Source organism: Artemia sp. Qi Xiang Cuo, chromosome 8 (assembly GCF_049724085.1).
Source record: "Artemia sp. Qi Xiang Cuo chromosome 8, ASM4972408v1, whole genome shotgun sequence".
Taxonomy (NCBI): Eukaryota; Metazoa; Arthropoda; class Branchiopoda; order Anostraca; family Artemiidae; genus Artemia; species Artemia sp. Qi Xiang Cuo.
The window spans coordinates 78108481-78125395 of record NC_142801.1 but is presented as its reverse complement, the minus strand read 5'-3'; positions in this window follow the sequence as shown (position 1 = coordinate 78125395).

The following is a 16915-nucleotide window of genomic DNA, read 5'->3' as shown; positions in this document are numbered from 1 at the left end:
ATGGCTTTCTTTGGCTTTGAGTACTTTTGTTAATTTACCTGGGTTTAGAAGTCGTGCTGGTAAATTTCATGTCAAAAGGGTTAGAAACTCTAACTCCAATTGATTAAATTCATGGGGTATTTCCATGATGGCAGTAGATAATAACTGCAGAGCCATCTGAAGATCCATATCTTCTATGATTTCACTTTTATTTCCTATTATCCGTTTTAGAGTTATTAATACTGCATTGGTTATCTCCTGTTTCAAAATGGAAAGCGTATTGATCGTCTGATTAACTTTTTCCTCAATTTTTGATATTCTTGTTTTGTGATGTTTTAAGATTGTTAGCTGCTTGTCTACCAAGTGTATAACATTTTGATTTGTTACTTCCACTTTCCCTATCCGTTTTTGTGCTTCCTTCCACGTTGTCTCAGATACCGTACCGAATATATATTCTGAGATTTCCCCTATAATACCGATTAAGCTTTTTTCTTTCTGGCCGATGTATTGTTTGGTTCCTTTTTTTTTTGTTTTTGCAGCGTAATTAACATTCTCTTTATATCTTCTAGAACCCAATGGATTTGGTTGTTCAGTAAATTGAACAACAATGTTGCCTGAGTTTGAAATAATGATACTTAGATTTCTTTTTCTATTACCTGAGGGGGTGTGACAGGAGGTGGGTTAAAAGTTTTTTCTAATTCTCTTCTTGTCATTTCCAGATTATTTGCAAGTACCGTTATTTGGTTCTGGAGGGTATGTAAGGCTGAAGCATCAAACCTAATGGCGATTTACCAGTAGCCTTCCAAGGGTTTGATAGTATTCATCCTGCGAAACGATACTCCTTTTAAAACCCTAAATTCGGCCGTAATAAGCTGGAGAAGCTTAAAAACGCAAATTATTGTCCAAATTCTCATCTGTAATAAATATTCCTTATATAGATCATATATAAACACTAAAAAAGCAGTTTGAACGTGTTGTGAATTAAAGTGCAATTCCTGCGCATTCTGCATATTCTTGGATCATTTGTAATTGCCTTGGCGTTATCGTCAATTCTTGTAATTTGGTTACTTCCTGTCTGACATCTTGTATTTTACTCTTTTGATAAATAATCCAAGCTGTTATAAGTGTAAAGAGACTTACACATACTGTGCCCGTTATACACCCTACTAAAAATAATTCATTGAATTGAATGCTTTCATCCCTTATTACTTTCAGTGTAACTTCTGCTTGACTAAGGGCTATTTCTTGTTCTTGTTTTATATCTTTCAGCATTTGGGCCCAACTAATAGGTTCTTTAAAATTCTTTTTCCAATTTTCTATTACATGCTTACTACCTTTTTTTGAACAAATTTCTAATTTGCATGGTAAAATTGTTTTAATTTTTAATGGAGTTAATTTATTAATGTTTTCTTCTGATCTTTGTCTATTTTCTTTTTTAAGAAAGAAATTTGTATCTTTGTGGCATAGATTAAATTCTGACATTTTCGATATAATTAGAGGGAAATTTGGTATTTCTCTGTCTTGAACCCAAGTTCCATCTAGCGTAACATTATTTGAAACCAACACTTCGGATAAGCTTACTTGTATCATTCCTTCAGTTGTTTCTGAAGGTTTAGAGACTTCCCAATGGCATGTTTTTTGAATGCCTTTTCGATTTTCTAGAATTTCGTTTTCCCAGCAATTTAAACTATTGCCATTCTTTGTCCTTTTTAGTCCTTTTTTCGTCAGTTCTAGTTTAAAAATACTATTTTCTAAAACGTCCATGACCCAAACTTTTTCTAGAGAAATCATTCTTTTTCCTTTATTTTCTACTAGTACATACGCTGAAGTTGATGTCCTGGTGATTATTACCCCTTGTGGGCCCCCTGTTGCAATGGGAAAAGCTTGATACATTGTAAATAAGCTCTTTTTCTGAACCAGGGGTGTTTTTACGTTTATTCGGAGGTTTCCCGCTAACAGAAAATAAGATGCTTTTAATAGCTTAGCATACCAGCTTAAGGGGTCGATCGGGTCCAACCCCAAAGGTAATTCATAGTACTCTTCCTTTAATACAAAATACTATATGTTTTGCAAGATATCTTTTAACTCCTTTGGAGGCAACAGAAGTTTCGGAATCTGTCCTAACTCTAATAACCCTAATACTCTTTGAACTTCTATTGTATAGTAACTTAAAATTTGTAGATGTGTCATTAGCTCTAAGATGCTTGCCGCTAAATATTCTCCATATAACAGCTTATCTTCTATACTTTCAATAATCAGTAAATTCTCTATTCTACTGAATATATTGCAAATTTCCCTTAGAGTCCAATTTAAACTGGAGATTTTTTCATTCTCTGCTAGCCATAACGATTTTTTTTTCTTTCTCGATATGAAAATATGTTTTGCTTGATAATTTTGTCTTTTCTTCTTCCGGGATATTGGTATGTATTATTTCCAAATAATATTTTTGTATATCTTCGAAAGCTATATTCGTTTTATTTTGTTCTTCTATTAGTGATTGAACATTAACATTAGTACGGTGTTTCGTCACATGCATTATAGCCTGTATTTGTCTGTCTATTGCGTACAATTTTGCGAGCACTAATTGCTCGAAGCTATGGGATATATTTGTAATTCTTTCATATCTGGTTTTTCGCTAAATTATTTTTTCTTCTCGGTTCCTAGTTTTCAACAAAAAGGCTTCGATTGTCTTTTGATAAGCGTCCTTTTTTAACATTATGATATCTAGCATCTTTTGTAAATGTTCTAAGTCTATTTCAAATAGGAGTTACCAGTTATTTTCTATATTTCTCATCTGGCGGATTTGCATTATAATTCCTCCGTCAACCACTTGTTCTTTCTCGCCCTCTAATTTTGTTTTTGTCGACTTAGCACTTTTTCCCAAAAATAATAGCGATAAAACAGCCCACCAGTAAAACTTCCACATTGTCTACAAAAAAAGAATTGATATTACCCTATATCCCTCCGTTTTCTTGTAAAGGTTTTTTTTCCGCCATATGCTGTCTTACGCTTTATAGGGCTCACCAGGATATTAGGGATTTTAAACAAAAAATTGGAAAATAAGTTCGTAGGCCTGATAATTCATTGGTTACCATTTTCCCGTTATCTTTGTATATTGTTTTCATTAACTGATCTAGATTGTGTATCACTCCACAGGAGTGATTTGAAAGCCTGAGTATCCATTTTATATTACTTTTTTGAAATATCTCTATATTTTTTTTTTAATCTGCCTGTTCTTTTAAAAATTGTAACAATTAGTTGTTTTCTTTCGTTATTTTTGTGTTTGTTTCTACCACCCCCTTTAATTTTTGCAAAAAACTTATATTAGGATATTTTCCTACCTCTGAGAGGATTTGTATTAGCACGGTTAACATACATTCTTTAGAAAAGTCTGCTGTAACTACGGGGTGGCGTTTACTGGCATCAGTGAACTTTTTTAAACCGTTTTCGTCACTTATTGGTGTTGAGAATTCTTGCGTCATGCCCTAGAAATTTACTTGTTCACTAATAATTACCACACTTTTCTTATGGTTTGTTTTCTCTCAAATTGTGTGGTTTCAATTCTGTTTAGAGATAGGGGTTATCAGTGCCCACTGTGGTTTCTCTATAGTCTCTTATATTATTCGCGTATGGTATTGATCCTCAGTTTAATTTTTGCCTTAGTTTTATATAGTCATTGAGTGCAATTTTTCCCATTCGTGATATTTTGACTACTACCCTGTTCTAAAGGTTTATGGGTTTAGTGCCCAGGTAAAGTTTCTCAAATGCTAATTATTTTCCTTAGCATGTGGAATTTTACCCGAACATTCAGCTCAAACCTCCTCCAAAGTTTGACTTTTATTTCTGATCTATATTTGGTTAGCTTGGTGGATCCCCCCCAATGACAAGACGTTTAGCAGTTTTTTTAAATGCCAATGATTCTATCATTTGTTGTCTTTCACCTGCAATTTCCTCGCCCTGATTGTTTCTGTTAATGGTTTTTCGTGAATTTATTTCATATATAAAATTATTTATACTAGAGAAAACCTTGTTTTGTACTGTGCTATACGTTATACGATTTAAAACATTTCATCTATAGCTTCTTGTTTACATGAACCATTTTTATTTGGTAAGCGTTCATTTATAAACTTCTATTATTTACAATAGGACTACAGCAAGTTTATGCATGTCGTACGCAACTTATGCATACTCCTGCCGTCTTCTCCATTATAATTATTTTAAAATTCAAAAATAATTATCTTCAAATTCGACTGGAAGTGTCACCTCAGAGAGTCAAAAGTCAGAATATGCTTTGCATTTACATAACAACGAGAGACCGGCAGTGATTGAGCTCAACTCCAAATTTGCTAGCTTCCAATGACCCTATTTCAGTAGACTACCCTCCTTGGTTTTTTTTAATTACCCCCCAAATATTTTTTCAATATACATATCAAAAGAATCGACTTTTAATGCTGATTCTAAATATGTATAATTCAATTAGTTTCACTACACCCATTAAAAGTTACTAGTCACCTATTAATGCCCTGTGTAATTGTTTCCGTGATAAGGTTTCTGTTGGCTTTCTAGGTACAATCTATTTGTCGACTAATTGGGATATAAGGGACTATTTTCTTTACTCTATTTTATTTCTACTAGCAGACCGTATTTATTTGATATATTATAAAGGAAATTTTGACAGTATTAAAACATGGATATATCCTTAGAAGCTCTTTATTCGTTTTATTTTTTTTTCTGTTATCATTAGTTTTATTCAAATATTAATCGGCTGGGGGCTACGCTTTTTCTCCCTTTATCCGTTTCCTGGTCCAAAATTTGGACTCCAAATTTTTCTTTCTCTTCTTTATAATATTTGCAAGTTTTTCCGTGGTCTCTATAGTTTGGTTCTGAATTCGAGCGCGGTTTTGTTGCCAGGTCAAATATCTTTAATCGTTGTTTCTCATGACGTTTGGCCTTTTTCATAAGTGATTTAACTACTTGTGCTGCTGAAGAAGGAACTTGTTGCTGTCCTTCTGGTTTCTTTACTTTTCTCCATAATGTCTCTCTTAAGGAGGGTTTTCTTAACGATAGCCCAGGTTTAGTTATATCTGTCTCTGTAGAAGAATTATTGGTGTCACATTCTGTAAGCTCGCGTCTGGTAGATGGCGTTTGTTCTAAAAGCCACTTTTGTGTCAAGACTGTAGGTGAGTCTAATGTATGAAAATCAGATAATTCATTGGTTCCTTCTAATTTATTTTCCTCATTGGATTTCACCTTTGGTTTATCACGTTTTAAACCATTAGGTTGTGTTTGAGGCTCTTCTCTATCGTTTTCACCGCTAGTATCCGATGAGCATCGAATATTTCCCTTTTTTCTTGTTTGTTATTTGGAGTTTTTAGCCAAGACTGGGCTAAATACTCCTTCCACTCCTCCCAACCGTTGCGGTCGTTCAAAAGGTCATAAAATTCATATGATCTTCTGATATAAACTGGTTAAATTGTTTCCTCTATTTCTTCGTCTGAAGGAATAGGCTCTGATTTCGAAGGTTTTGAAAAAAATCATTTTTTAATTCTATTATGGTGTACTACTTCATGCTTTTCATTATATTGATGTTTTAGAACATTAGAAGTTAACATAGAACATAGAAGTCATTTGGTAGAATTTTTACAATCCTGTGGGGCCCATCCTATTTCGGTTTTAACTTTTTTGTCCCTTCCAGGTTTGTTTTTTATGCATAGACCAAATCTCCTAAACAATAATTTGTCTTATTTTTGCTTGTTTTGTCATATTTTTCTTTTTGTTCTGTTTTAGTATCTTCCAGATTGTCTTTAACTTGTTCCATAGCTTTTTTCATTCGCATCACCATTTCTTGCTTATATTGGTCTAGGTTGTAATATATTCTATCATTTGTATTTCATCAAACAAATTATAGGATCTCTTAGATGTTGTAAATAAATGGTGTTTCTTTTAAAGAACGTGAAAAAGCCGTATTTACTACAAAGACTACGAATGGTATATGTTCATCCCATTTTTCATTTTCCTCTCTTGCATGCATCCCCAGTAAGTAAACTAAATCTCTATGTTTGTATACAGCTTTCCTATCAGCAGAGGCCTTGTAAGATGAGGTAAACCACTGCTTTACTCCAAAGTATTCCTTAATTTTGTCTAATAATTTGGCTCTAAAACATGTCCCATTGTCACTAAGTCAAATTCTAGGAAAAATTCCGTGTACCAAAAAGAGGCGGTTGACCAAAACTTTCGCAATGGTTTTTGTCTTTTCGTCTAAAATTGGAAAAGCGTATAAGTATGAGTTAAAATGGTTAACTACGGTTGTTTCTATTCCTGGAAACTGGTAAACTTCCTCCTGTTCCCCAAATGTCTGTTGACATTAATTCTCCTACCCCTGAAGGGGTGGTTAGAGACCTAATTCGGCCCTAGGGGTCTTTGGTGGCGGCTTTCGTTTGGCACACTCTTGGCAGCTTTGTATGAAAGCTTTTACTTTTGAGCACATTTTTGGAAAATAAAAATTTCTTATTAGCCTCACAATAGTTTTCGCTTCTCCCATGTGACAGCCAATAGTTGCGTGTTCCATCTGTAAAATTTTTCCTTCCAGTTATTTTAGAATTACTGGAATAATTTTTTCTAAATTCTTGAGATGGTCGGTAATATCTTACCAAAAGATTTTTACTTTCATCAAGATCAAAATTATCTAAGTCCTTCAAAAAATGTATAAAGTGCTCTGGCAGTTCCGTTCCTTTTGAAAAAGGATTTCATCGCTAAACAAAAATCATCTTTATCCTGATGATTCGAAATATTTTCATTAGATAGTATTTCTAGCCCTTCCAGTTTGTTCTGGATGGTTGTCATCAAATTTTCTTCCGTATCAGGATTTCGTGACAAATAGTCTGGTAAAATGTTTGTACGGCCCTTTATGTATATTGGGGTATATGAATATGCTTGCACGTAGTGTCCACCGTGTCAGCCGTGCTGAAGTATTTTGCATCGTATGAAGCCAAATTAGAGATTTTTGGTCTACGCGTAAAATGAAGTTTTTTCCAAGTAAAAATTGTCGAAAATATTCTGTAAAAACTGCAACTGCTACGCATTCTCTTTCAACCGTTGAATATTTTCTTTCTGCCTCCGTCAGAGAGCTGCTGGCATATTGGACTATTGATTCTACTGCTTCCTAATTTATGTTTAATAATATGGCTCCAATACCGTAGCCCGACGCATCTCTTTGTAAACAGAAGTCTTGTGACAAATCTGGTAGTTTAAGTATTGGTGCCTGTAATAATTGCATTTTATTTCATCCAGCGCTTGTTGTGCGTCCGCTGGACATTCAAATTTACCTGATTATTTCAAAAGGTTTGTCAAAGTTTGCGCTATTGTTGCGTAATATTTAATATATCGTCTGAAATATCTTAAGAAACCACAAGCTGATCTGCAGCTTTTTTTTCTTTAGGAGGCTGTAAATTTTCTATGGCTGTAAATTTTTCTGGATTTGGTGAAATAGTTCCTTGGGTTATCAGATGTCCAAGAAAAACTAGTTTTGGCACTACTATTTTTAACTTTTCCGGCTTTAATTTTAAGCCTGCTTTTTCAAACTTTTCCAGTATTTTTCTAAGTCAAACCAAGTGGTCTTTCAGGTTTTCATTAAACAAAACTACATCATCTAAATAGGCCAAGGTATCTTTTTTCCTTCCTGGTTCGTTATCTTTTAAAACCAAATTCATTAGTCGACTAAAACAATTTGGACTAAATGATAAGCCAAACGGCATACGTTCAAATGTGAACGTTCTTCCATCGTCTAAGATTATTGTTGCTTTATGCTTTGTTTCTTGATCTAAAGCTATTGGCCAATATCCTGCTATTAAGTCAAAACTAGTGGAGAATTTTGTACCTCCTAGCGAATCTAAAATCGTATCAATTCTTGGTAACTTCATCACGTCTTTTACCGTGACGGCATTTAGCGCTCTAAAATCTATACATAACCTCCAGGTGTTATATTTTTTCTGAGTATTACTAGTGGAAAACACCAATCGCTAACACTTTCTTTAATAATACCCTGTTGTTCCATTTCCTTTATTTGGCCGCCCAGCCATGGTTTTAAATGATAAGGTGTTTATACGGTGAATTTTTAATTGGAGGGCCCTCTGTTGATATTTTGTGCGTGATTAAGTGAGTTAATCCGTAATCCACTTTGTGTCTTGCAAAAGTCCATCTAAAATCCCAAAGACTATTTTCCACCCGGGTTTTTACGTTTTCCAGTAAATGTTTTAAATCAAATTGTTGCAAAAAATCAGTTTTCGACATTCTTTACTTTTCTTGTGGTTGCAGTTTTAATGTGGATATTTGTTCATGGCTAGTGAAATTTATGGTTAATTCTGGGCTACTTAGAGATTTTATTTCTGAATTTGAAATCTTTTCCACTGACCCAAGTTCAATTTGGTTCAGTTTTAACTTATTATTACTTAGATTTTATAGTTTTAAGTATGTAATACCATTTTCAATTTTAATAACTTAATTTTTCATGAAAATCGTGGGGTGTTCTTTTAGCGTTTATCCTCCTATCATGGCATCCATTGTTTTAACCTTTCCTTCTTTTGTATTTAATGTCGCTAGAATTTGAGCTGTTGTTACCCCTTGTATTGGGATTTGTCCGCTTATTTTTAGGTTATAACTCGAATCGTCACTTTTCTTATCTGTTGTTACGCAAATTTGCCTATTAGTTTCATTTGCCTGGTTTATGGTTATTGTATCAGATATGGGTTCCCATACGATCCCATATTTCCTGATAGAATCTACTCCTAAAATACAAGGAAATGGTAGCTGCTCGTATATTATCACCGTTACTGTTATTTCTTTATTCCCTGTGCTAAATTTTCATGGACATTCCCCCAAAATTGTCAACCTGTGCCCTGTTACTGATGTCAGGGTATTCTGGCATCTGCTTACGTGATTTTTGTCACTAGGAGGAAACCTCTTAAAAACTTCCTCTCGAATTAATGATTTAGATGCACCCGTATCTAGTAAATATGGTAAGTTTTGAAAACACTCAATTTTTAAACAACGCAAAATCGGTAGACTATTATTATTTGCATTTGTATCACAATATTCTAAACTATATAGGGGTCTTATTAAGGAAATAGCTCTGTCGACCCTTACAGGCTGGTTTCTCCGTTTAATTGCCCACTGTTTGGCCAAAAGTTTCTGGGGTTATCCCAGTTTTCTTCAGTGTTGCAACTTTGACCCTGGGTATTGTTAACCGTTTGCCTCCTGGGCCTAAATTCAGGAATATTATTAGGTGTTTGCTAAGTATTATTTGTTCCCTGCCTTCCTAAATTTCTGTCCCCCTGCGTTCTGAACTGGTGTCTTGTCTTGTACGTTTGACCTTCTTTGCTATTTTCCTAGACGGCGACCCTTGGCCTCCGTCGCGCCGTTTTGGTTCACGATTTGGCTCCTCAAATTTCACCCACTTCTGTCCCCTTTCATATTTTATACTTTCTTGGGCTCCTGTGTTATTTATTGACATCTGATCAAACTTTTCATAGCCTCGTCAATTTTTACTTCTGTTTCGACAAGGATAATAGTCTGCTCTAAATTATAAGGTTTCCGTGATAATACTAGTCTTAATAGCTTTTTTGGCAACCCTTGGGTAAAAGTATGTAGCTTTACTTTCTGTACTGTCTCGTCATTTCCGCCTTTCTCTAATTGTAAGCACACAGATCTACACATTTCGTTGGCATATTCCCTGATACTAGTTGAGGTATTCTTAGCCTCATGTTCTTAGCCTCTTGAACCTCTGTTCTTAGCCTCTTGAAGATGCTTGTCTCTATGAACCTTGTTTTAAAAGATTCAATTCGAGTACTGATGTCCTTGGGCTATTTTTCCTTAATTGCCTCAAAATTTTTAACGGCGCTTCCCTTTAATCTGGCTGCAACGCATTGCTCTTTGACCTTATCGTCAAACGATTTAGTTAGTTGGTCGAAAAATTTCAATTTTGCGATAAACTCATCTACATCTGAGACTCCCGCGTATTCTGATATAATTTTTGCAATTTCAAGTACCGTTGATAGGGATGTCATTTTTTCCTGTGGTAAAGCCATTTTATTTCTGTCTACTATTTTTATCTAGCCCTCTTGACCCAGTTTTTCCAACGGCCACCAATTGTGGTAACGTGGTTCTTATGGTATTTAAATGGTGTAGTGGTAGATGCCTTTATTCTCCCTTTATAGGGGAGATAAACTCTGGCCCTAAAGTATTTAGGTATTTTTACTATGACCGGACTAATGAGGCGTACCAGCTGGGTATTTTTGAGGGACTAAATGTAGATTGTGGAGAGGTTGGCTAAAACACAATACTTTTATTCAGTTAAAATATAATAATACCAGAAATATATATTCTACTGAGACTGGCAGTCCCAAGTAGACGACAAGTCTTAGAAAACTACAATAATATATAATAAGATACCAAGACACTTACAATGATTGACAAGATTCCAAGGTGTTTCTAAATCAACGGACCAGAGGTCAGTCCGGCATAAAGTTAGTATACGTCTCTGCTTCCCATAAAATGTATCTTTTATACATTTTTATTAACCACACCTTCCTGGACCCAAGCGACGCCATAGCTAGGAAGTGGTGATTTATCAATTTCCCGTTAAGCAGAAACTTGGCAGGATATGTTACTTATCTTAATAAAAAGTGGTATTTCGAAACTTTGTATTTGCGTCTTAATATATTTTTACTAAATTTCAAATTGACTTAAATTAGAAGGCTTTACCACGCTTGGTAAATTCAAAATATTTTAATGTATGAGTGAGTACCAAGACTAAATAAGAAAATAGATTTGCATAGAACAAACTCAACTGCTTGGTAAATTCCATGTCTTCTAATTGGTGACTGAGTATCAAAAATTAATGAAAAAAACACATTAGTGTCAATTAAAACAAAAGTGTTTTAATTGACAACTGAGTATCAGAAATAAATGACAAAGCACTTTAGCATAGAACAAACTCAGCTACTTGGTACATTCTAACTATTTTAATTGAGTATTGAGTATAAGAAATTAATAAAAGAAAACCTTATGCATAGAAAAAACTCATTTAAAGGGTAAATTCCAAGTCTTTTAATTGATGGCTGAGTCTTTTAATGAAGATTAATTGACTCATCCATTAAAAGACTTGGAATTTACCAAGTAGCTTAGTTTGTTCTATGCTAAAGTGTTTTTTTATTAATTTTTTATATTCACTCATCAATTAAAAGACTAGAAATTTACCAAGTAGTTGTGTTGGTTCTATGCCAAAATTTTTTTTTTATTAATTTTTGATGCTCAATCATCAATTAAATGACTTGGAATTAACCAAGTAGTTGAGTTTGTTCCATGCAAATGTAATTTGTTTATTAATTTTTGATACTTACTCATTAATGAAAAGACTAGGAATTTACCAAGTAGTTGATAATTTCGGAGACCACACTGCCTTTCCATGACGATAAAATAAAAGTTCAAAATAGGGATAAAATCCTTTTTAATTGACAGTGTATAGAAAATCAAAAAAATACCAAATATTTCGGTCACATATACATTGACCGTCATCAGTAGTAAAACTAAGCAAAAACAATTTAAAACAAAAGTTTATAAACTAAATCAAATAAAACTACATATTGTTTAATTCTCTATTTCTTTTCAAAGCAAAGGCAGAAGCTAGCCTCTTTGACCTTCTTGGATTCGATTCATTAGCATTCAATTGTATAACATTTGGACAGAGGTTAACTACGATGGGTGAATTGAACTTTATTCTGTCAGATTTTAATAAATTATCATAAATAGAGTTCAGCCCAAATTCACCTGTATCCCGATTCAAAGCAATATTCTTGAATAAGATTTTCTTTATTTCTAGAGTTTCACGAAAATTGTTCTATACAAAAGTGTTTTCTCATTACTTTTTTGTACCCTGGCATTAATTAAAAGACTTGGAATTTGCCAAATATTTGAGTTTGTTCCATGCAAATGTGTTATCTTATTAATTTTTTATACTCACTCATCAATTAAAAGATTTGGAATTTACCCAGTAGTTGAGTATCAAAAATTAATAAAAAAAACTTATGAATAGAACAAACTCAACTGCATGGTAAATTCAAAGTCTTTTAATTGATGACTTTACTCAGATTTTAATAAATTATCATAGATAGAGTGACTGATTGAAAGACCATTACTTAAATGTGTTCTATGCAGATGTGTTTTCTTATTAAGTTTTTATGCTCACTCATCAATTAAAAGACTTGGAACTTACAAAGTAGCTAAGTAGGTTCTACGCATAAGGTCTTGTTTTTATTAATTTTCTATACTCAGTCATCAATTAAAAGACTAGGAATTTACCATGTAGCTGATTTTTTTCTATGCATAAGGCTTTTTTTTTATTAATTTATGATGCTTAGTCATAAACTAAAAGACTTGGAATTTACCAGGTAGCTGATTTTGTCCTATGCAAAAGTTCTTTTTTATTCATTTTTGATACTTTTTACCTTTAAGTTTCGGCAGCTGAGTTTTTTCTATGCTAAAGTGTATTTATTAATTTTTGATACTCAGTCACCAATTAAAGGACTTGTAATTTATCAGGTAGCTGGGTTTGTTCAATGCAAATGTGCTTTTGTTTATTAATTTTTGATACTCATTCATCAATTAAAAGACTTGGAATTTACCAAGTAGCTGAGTATGACTGAGTATCATAAAGTAATAAAAAAAACTTTAGCATAGAACAAACTCAACTAGTTGGTAAATTTCAAATCTTTCAATTGGTGAGTGACTAACAAGAAATAATATAAAAGCAATTTAGTATAGAACAAACTCAACTACTTTGTAAATTCCATCTAATTTAATTGATGACAAAGTATCAAAAATTAATAAGAAAATACTTTTGTATAGAGCAAACTCAACTACTTGGTAAATTCAAAGTCATTTGATTGCAGACTGAGTATGAAAAATTAATAAAAAAGCCCTTTTGTATAGAACAAACTCAGCTACCTGGCAATTTCCATGTCTTTTAATTAATGACTGATTATTAAAAATTAATAAGAAAATACTTTTGCATATAGCAAACTCAACTACCTGGTATATTCCAAGTGTTTTAATTGATGACTGAGTATCATAAATTAATAAAAAAGCACTTTAACATAGAACAAAATCAGCAACTTTACAAATTCCAAGTCTTTCAATTGGAGAGTGAGTGTCGAAAATTAATAAAAAAAAGCGCTTTAGCATGGAACAAACTCAGCAACTTGGTGAATTCCATGCCTTTTAATAGATGACTGATTATTAAAAATTAATAAGAAAACACTTTTGCATAGAACAAACTCAACTACTTAGAAAATTCCAAGTCTTTCGAATGGTGAGTTAGTAACTAAAATTAATAAAAAAGCACTTTAGCATTGAACAAACTCAACTACTTGTGAAGTTTCTTGTCTTTTAGTTGATGATAGAATATGAAATATTAATAAGAAAACACTTTTGTATAGAACAAACTCAACTCCTTGGTAAATTCCATGTCTTCTAATTGGTGACTGAGTATCAAAAATTAATAAAAAAAACACTTTAGTGTCAATTAAAACACAAGTGTTTTAATTGACAACTGAGTATAAAAAATAAATGAAAAAGCACTTTAGCATAGAACAAACTCAGCTATTAGGTACATTCTAAGTCTTTTAATTGAGGAGTGAGTATAAGAAATTAATAAAAGAAAACCTTATGCATAGAAAAAACTCATTTACAGGGTAAATTCCAAGTCTTTTAATTGATGGCTGAGTCTTTTAATGATGATTAATTGACTCAGCAATTAAAAGACTAGGAATTTACCAAGTAGCTTAGTTTATTTTATGCTAAAGTGCTTTTTTATTAATTTTTTATATTCACTCATCAATTAAAAGACTAGAAATTTACCAATAGTTGAGTTGGTTCTATGCCAAATTTTTTTTTTATTAATTTTTGATACTCAGTCATCAATTAAATGACTTGGAATTAACCAAGTAGTTGAGTTTGTTCTATGCAAATGTACTTTGTTTATTAATTTTTGATACTCACTCATTAATGAAAAGACTAGGAATTTACCAAGTAGTCGATAATTTCGGAGACCACACTGCCTTTCTATGACGATAAAAAAAAGTTCAAAATAGGGATAAAATCCTTTTTAATTGACAGTGTAGAGAAATTCACAAAAATGCCAGATATTTCGGTCACATATACATTGACCTTCATCAGTAGTAATACTAAGCAAAAACAATTTAAAACAAAAGTTTATATACTAAATCAAATAAAACTACATATTGTTTAATTCTCTATTTCCTTTCAAAGCAAAGGCGGAAGCTAGCCTCTTTGACCTTCTTGGATTCGGTTCATTAGTTTTCAATGGTATAACATTTGGACAGAGGTCAACTACGATGGGTGAATTGAACTTTACTCTGTCAGATTTTAATAAATTATTATAGATAGAGTTCAGAACAAATTCACCTGTATCCCAATTCAAAGCAATATTATTGACTAAGATTTTCTTTATTTCTAGAGGTTCACAAAAATTTTGCTTTAAACCCCGATCCCTAGAAATTAAAGAGACATTCTCGAACAAAATAAAATGATCTGTAAAATTGAAAATATGTTCTGAAAGGGCTGAAGTAAAATCTTCTGACTTAGAATCTGGCTTTAAAGGCGAAGAAATAGAATCTTTATGTTGTAATAATCTCATTTCCAAACTCTGGTTAGTACGTCCCACCTATGAGCTTCCGCAACTACGTGGGATCTGATAAACTCCATTTTGTTGCCCCAATGAAGTTAGATTCTTCCCAGAATTTAGAAAACTACCCAAAGTATTATTACTCTTTAAAGCTACCCTTAGACTATTACTCTGTGAAATGCTTTTAGAATGTCATTTCGCCTCAAGTTAGAGATGGAAACTCACCTGATCAGACACAAGGGCATAGTGAGAGAGATATGACAAAGGTTAGGTTCATATAAGATCACTTAGCGTGGCGTACCACACTATGTGATCTTAAATGAACCGATCTTTTTACATGCCTCTCACTCATCAATTAAAAGTTACTCCCTCATCAATTAAAAGATTTAGAATTTAAGAAGCAGTTGAGTATGTTCTACGTAAAAGTTCCTTTTTTATTAACTTTTTATACTCACTCATCAATTAAAAGATTTCAAATTTACCAAGTATTTGATTTTGTTTTATATTAAAGTGCTTTGTTATTAAGATTCTCAGTCATCAATTATAAGATTTAAAATATACCAAGTAGTTAAATTTGTTCTATGCAAAATTATTTTCTAATTAATTTTTGATACTCACTGACCAATTAAAAGACATGGAATATACAAAGTAGTTGAAATGTTCTATGCTAAGTGCTTTTTTATTAATTTTTGTTGCTCACTCACCAATTGAAAAACTTCGAATTTACCAAAGCAGTTGAGTTTGTTCTATGCAAAAGTTTTTTTTATTAATTTTTGATACTCACTCACCAATTAAATGACTTTGAATATACCATGTACCTGAGTTTGTTCTATGCTAAAGTTTTTTTTATTAAATTTTGATACTCAGTCACCAATTAAAGGACTTAGAATTTACCAAGTAGCTGAGTTATTTCTATGCTAAAGTACTTTTTTATTAATTTTTCGTACTCACTCACCAATTGAAAGACTTGGAATTTACCCTGTAGCTGAGTTTGTTCTATGCAAATGTGTTTTTATTAAATTTTATACTCACTCATCAATTAAGAGACTTTAATTTACCATGTAGCTGAGTTTGTTCTATGCTAAAGCGCTTTTTGATAAAATTTTTGATATTAATTGATCAATTAAAAGACTATGAATTTACCAAGTAGTTGAGTTTATTCTATGCAAAAACGCTTTTTTATTAACTTTTTTTTACTAATTTATTTATTTTTTATACTCACTCATCAATTAAAAGATTTGGAATTTGCCAAATAGTTGCGTTTGCTCTATACAAAAGTATTTTTTGTTAATTTTGTATACTCAGTCAATAATTGAAAGACTTGGAATTTACAATTAGTTGAATGTGTTCTATGCAAATGTGTTTTCTTATTAATTTTTGATACTCACTCATCAATCATAAGACTTGGATCTTACCAAGTTGCTAAGAGGGTTCTACGCATAAGGTGTTTTTATTAATTTTCAATACTCAGTCATCAATTAAAAGACTTGGAATTTACCATGTAGCTGAGTTTCTTCTATGCGTAAGGTTTTTTTACTAATTTTTGATACACACTCATCAATTAAAAGACTAAGAACTTTCCCAGTAGCTAAGTAGGTTCTACGCATAAGGTATTTTCTTATTAATTTTCGATACTCAGTCATCAATTAAAAGACTTGGAATTTACCAAGTAGCTGAGTTTTTTCTATGCTAAAGTTTTTTTTTGTAATTTTTGATACTTTATTCCATTAATTTTTGGTACTTGAGCTTGTTCTATGCTAAACTGCTTTTTTATTAATTTTTTACTCAGTCACCAATTATAGGACTTGGAAATTTACCAAGTAGCTGAGTTTGTTCTATGCTAGATCTCTTTTTTATTAATTTTTGGTACTCAATCACCAATTAAAAGACTTGGAATTTACTATGTAGCTGAGTTTATTCTATGCAAATGTGTTTTTTCTTAGCTTTTTATTCTCTCTCATCAATTGAAAGACTTGGAATTTACCAAGTAGCTGAGTTTGTTCTATGCTAAAGTGCTTTTCGATATTCATTAATCAATTAAAAGAATTAGAATTTACCAAGTAGTTGATTTTTTTCTATGCAAAAGTGCTTTTTTATTAAGTTTTTTTTTACTAAGTCATCAATTAAAAGACTTGGAATTTACCAAGTAGTTGAGTTTGTTCTATGCAAATGTATTTTCTTATTAATTTCTTATACTCACTCATCAATTGAAAGATTTAAAATTTACCAAGTAGTTGC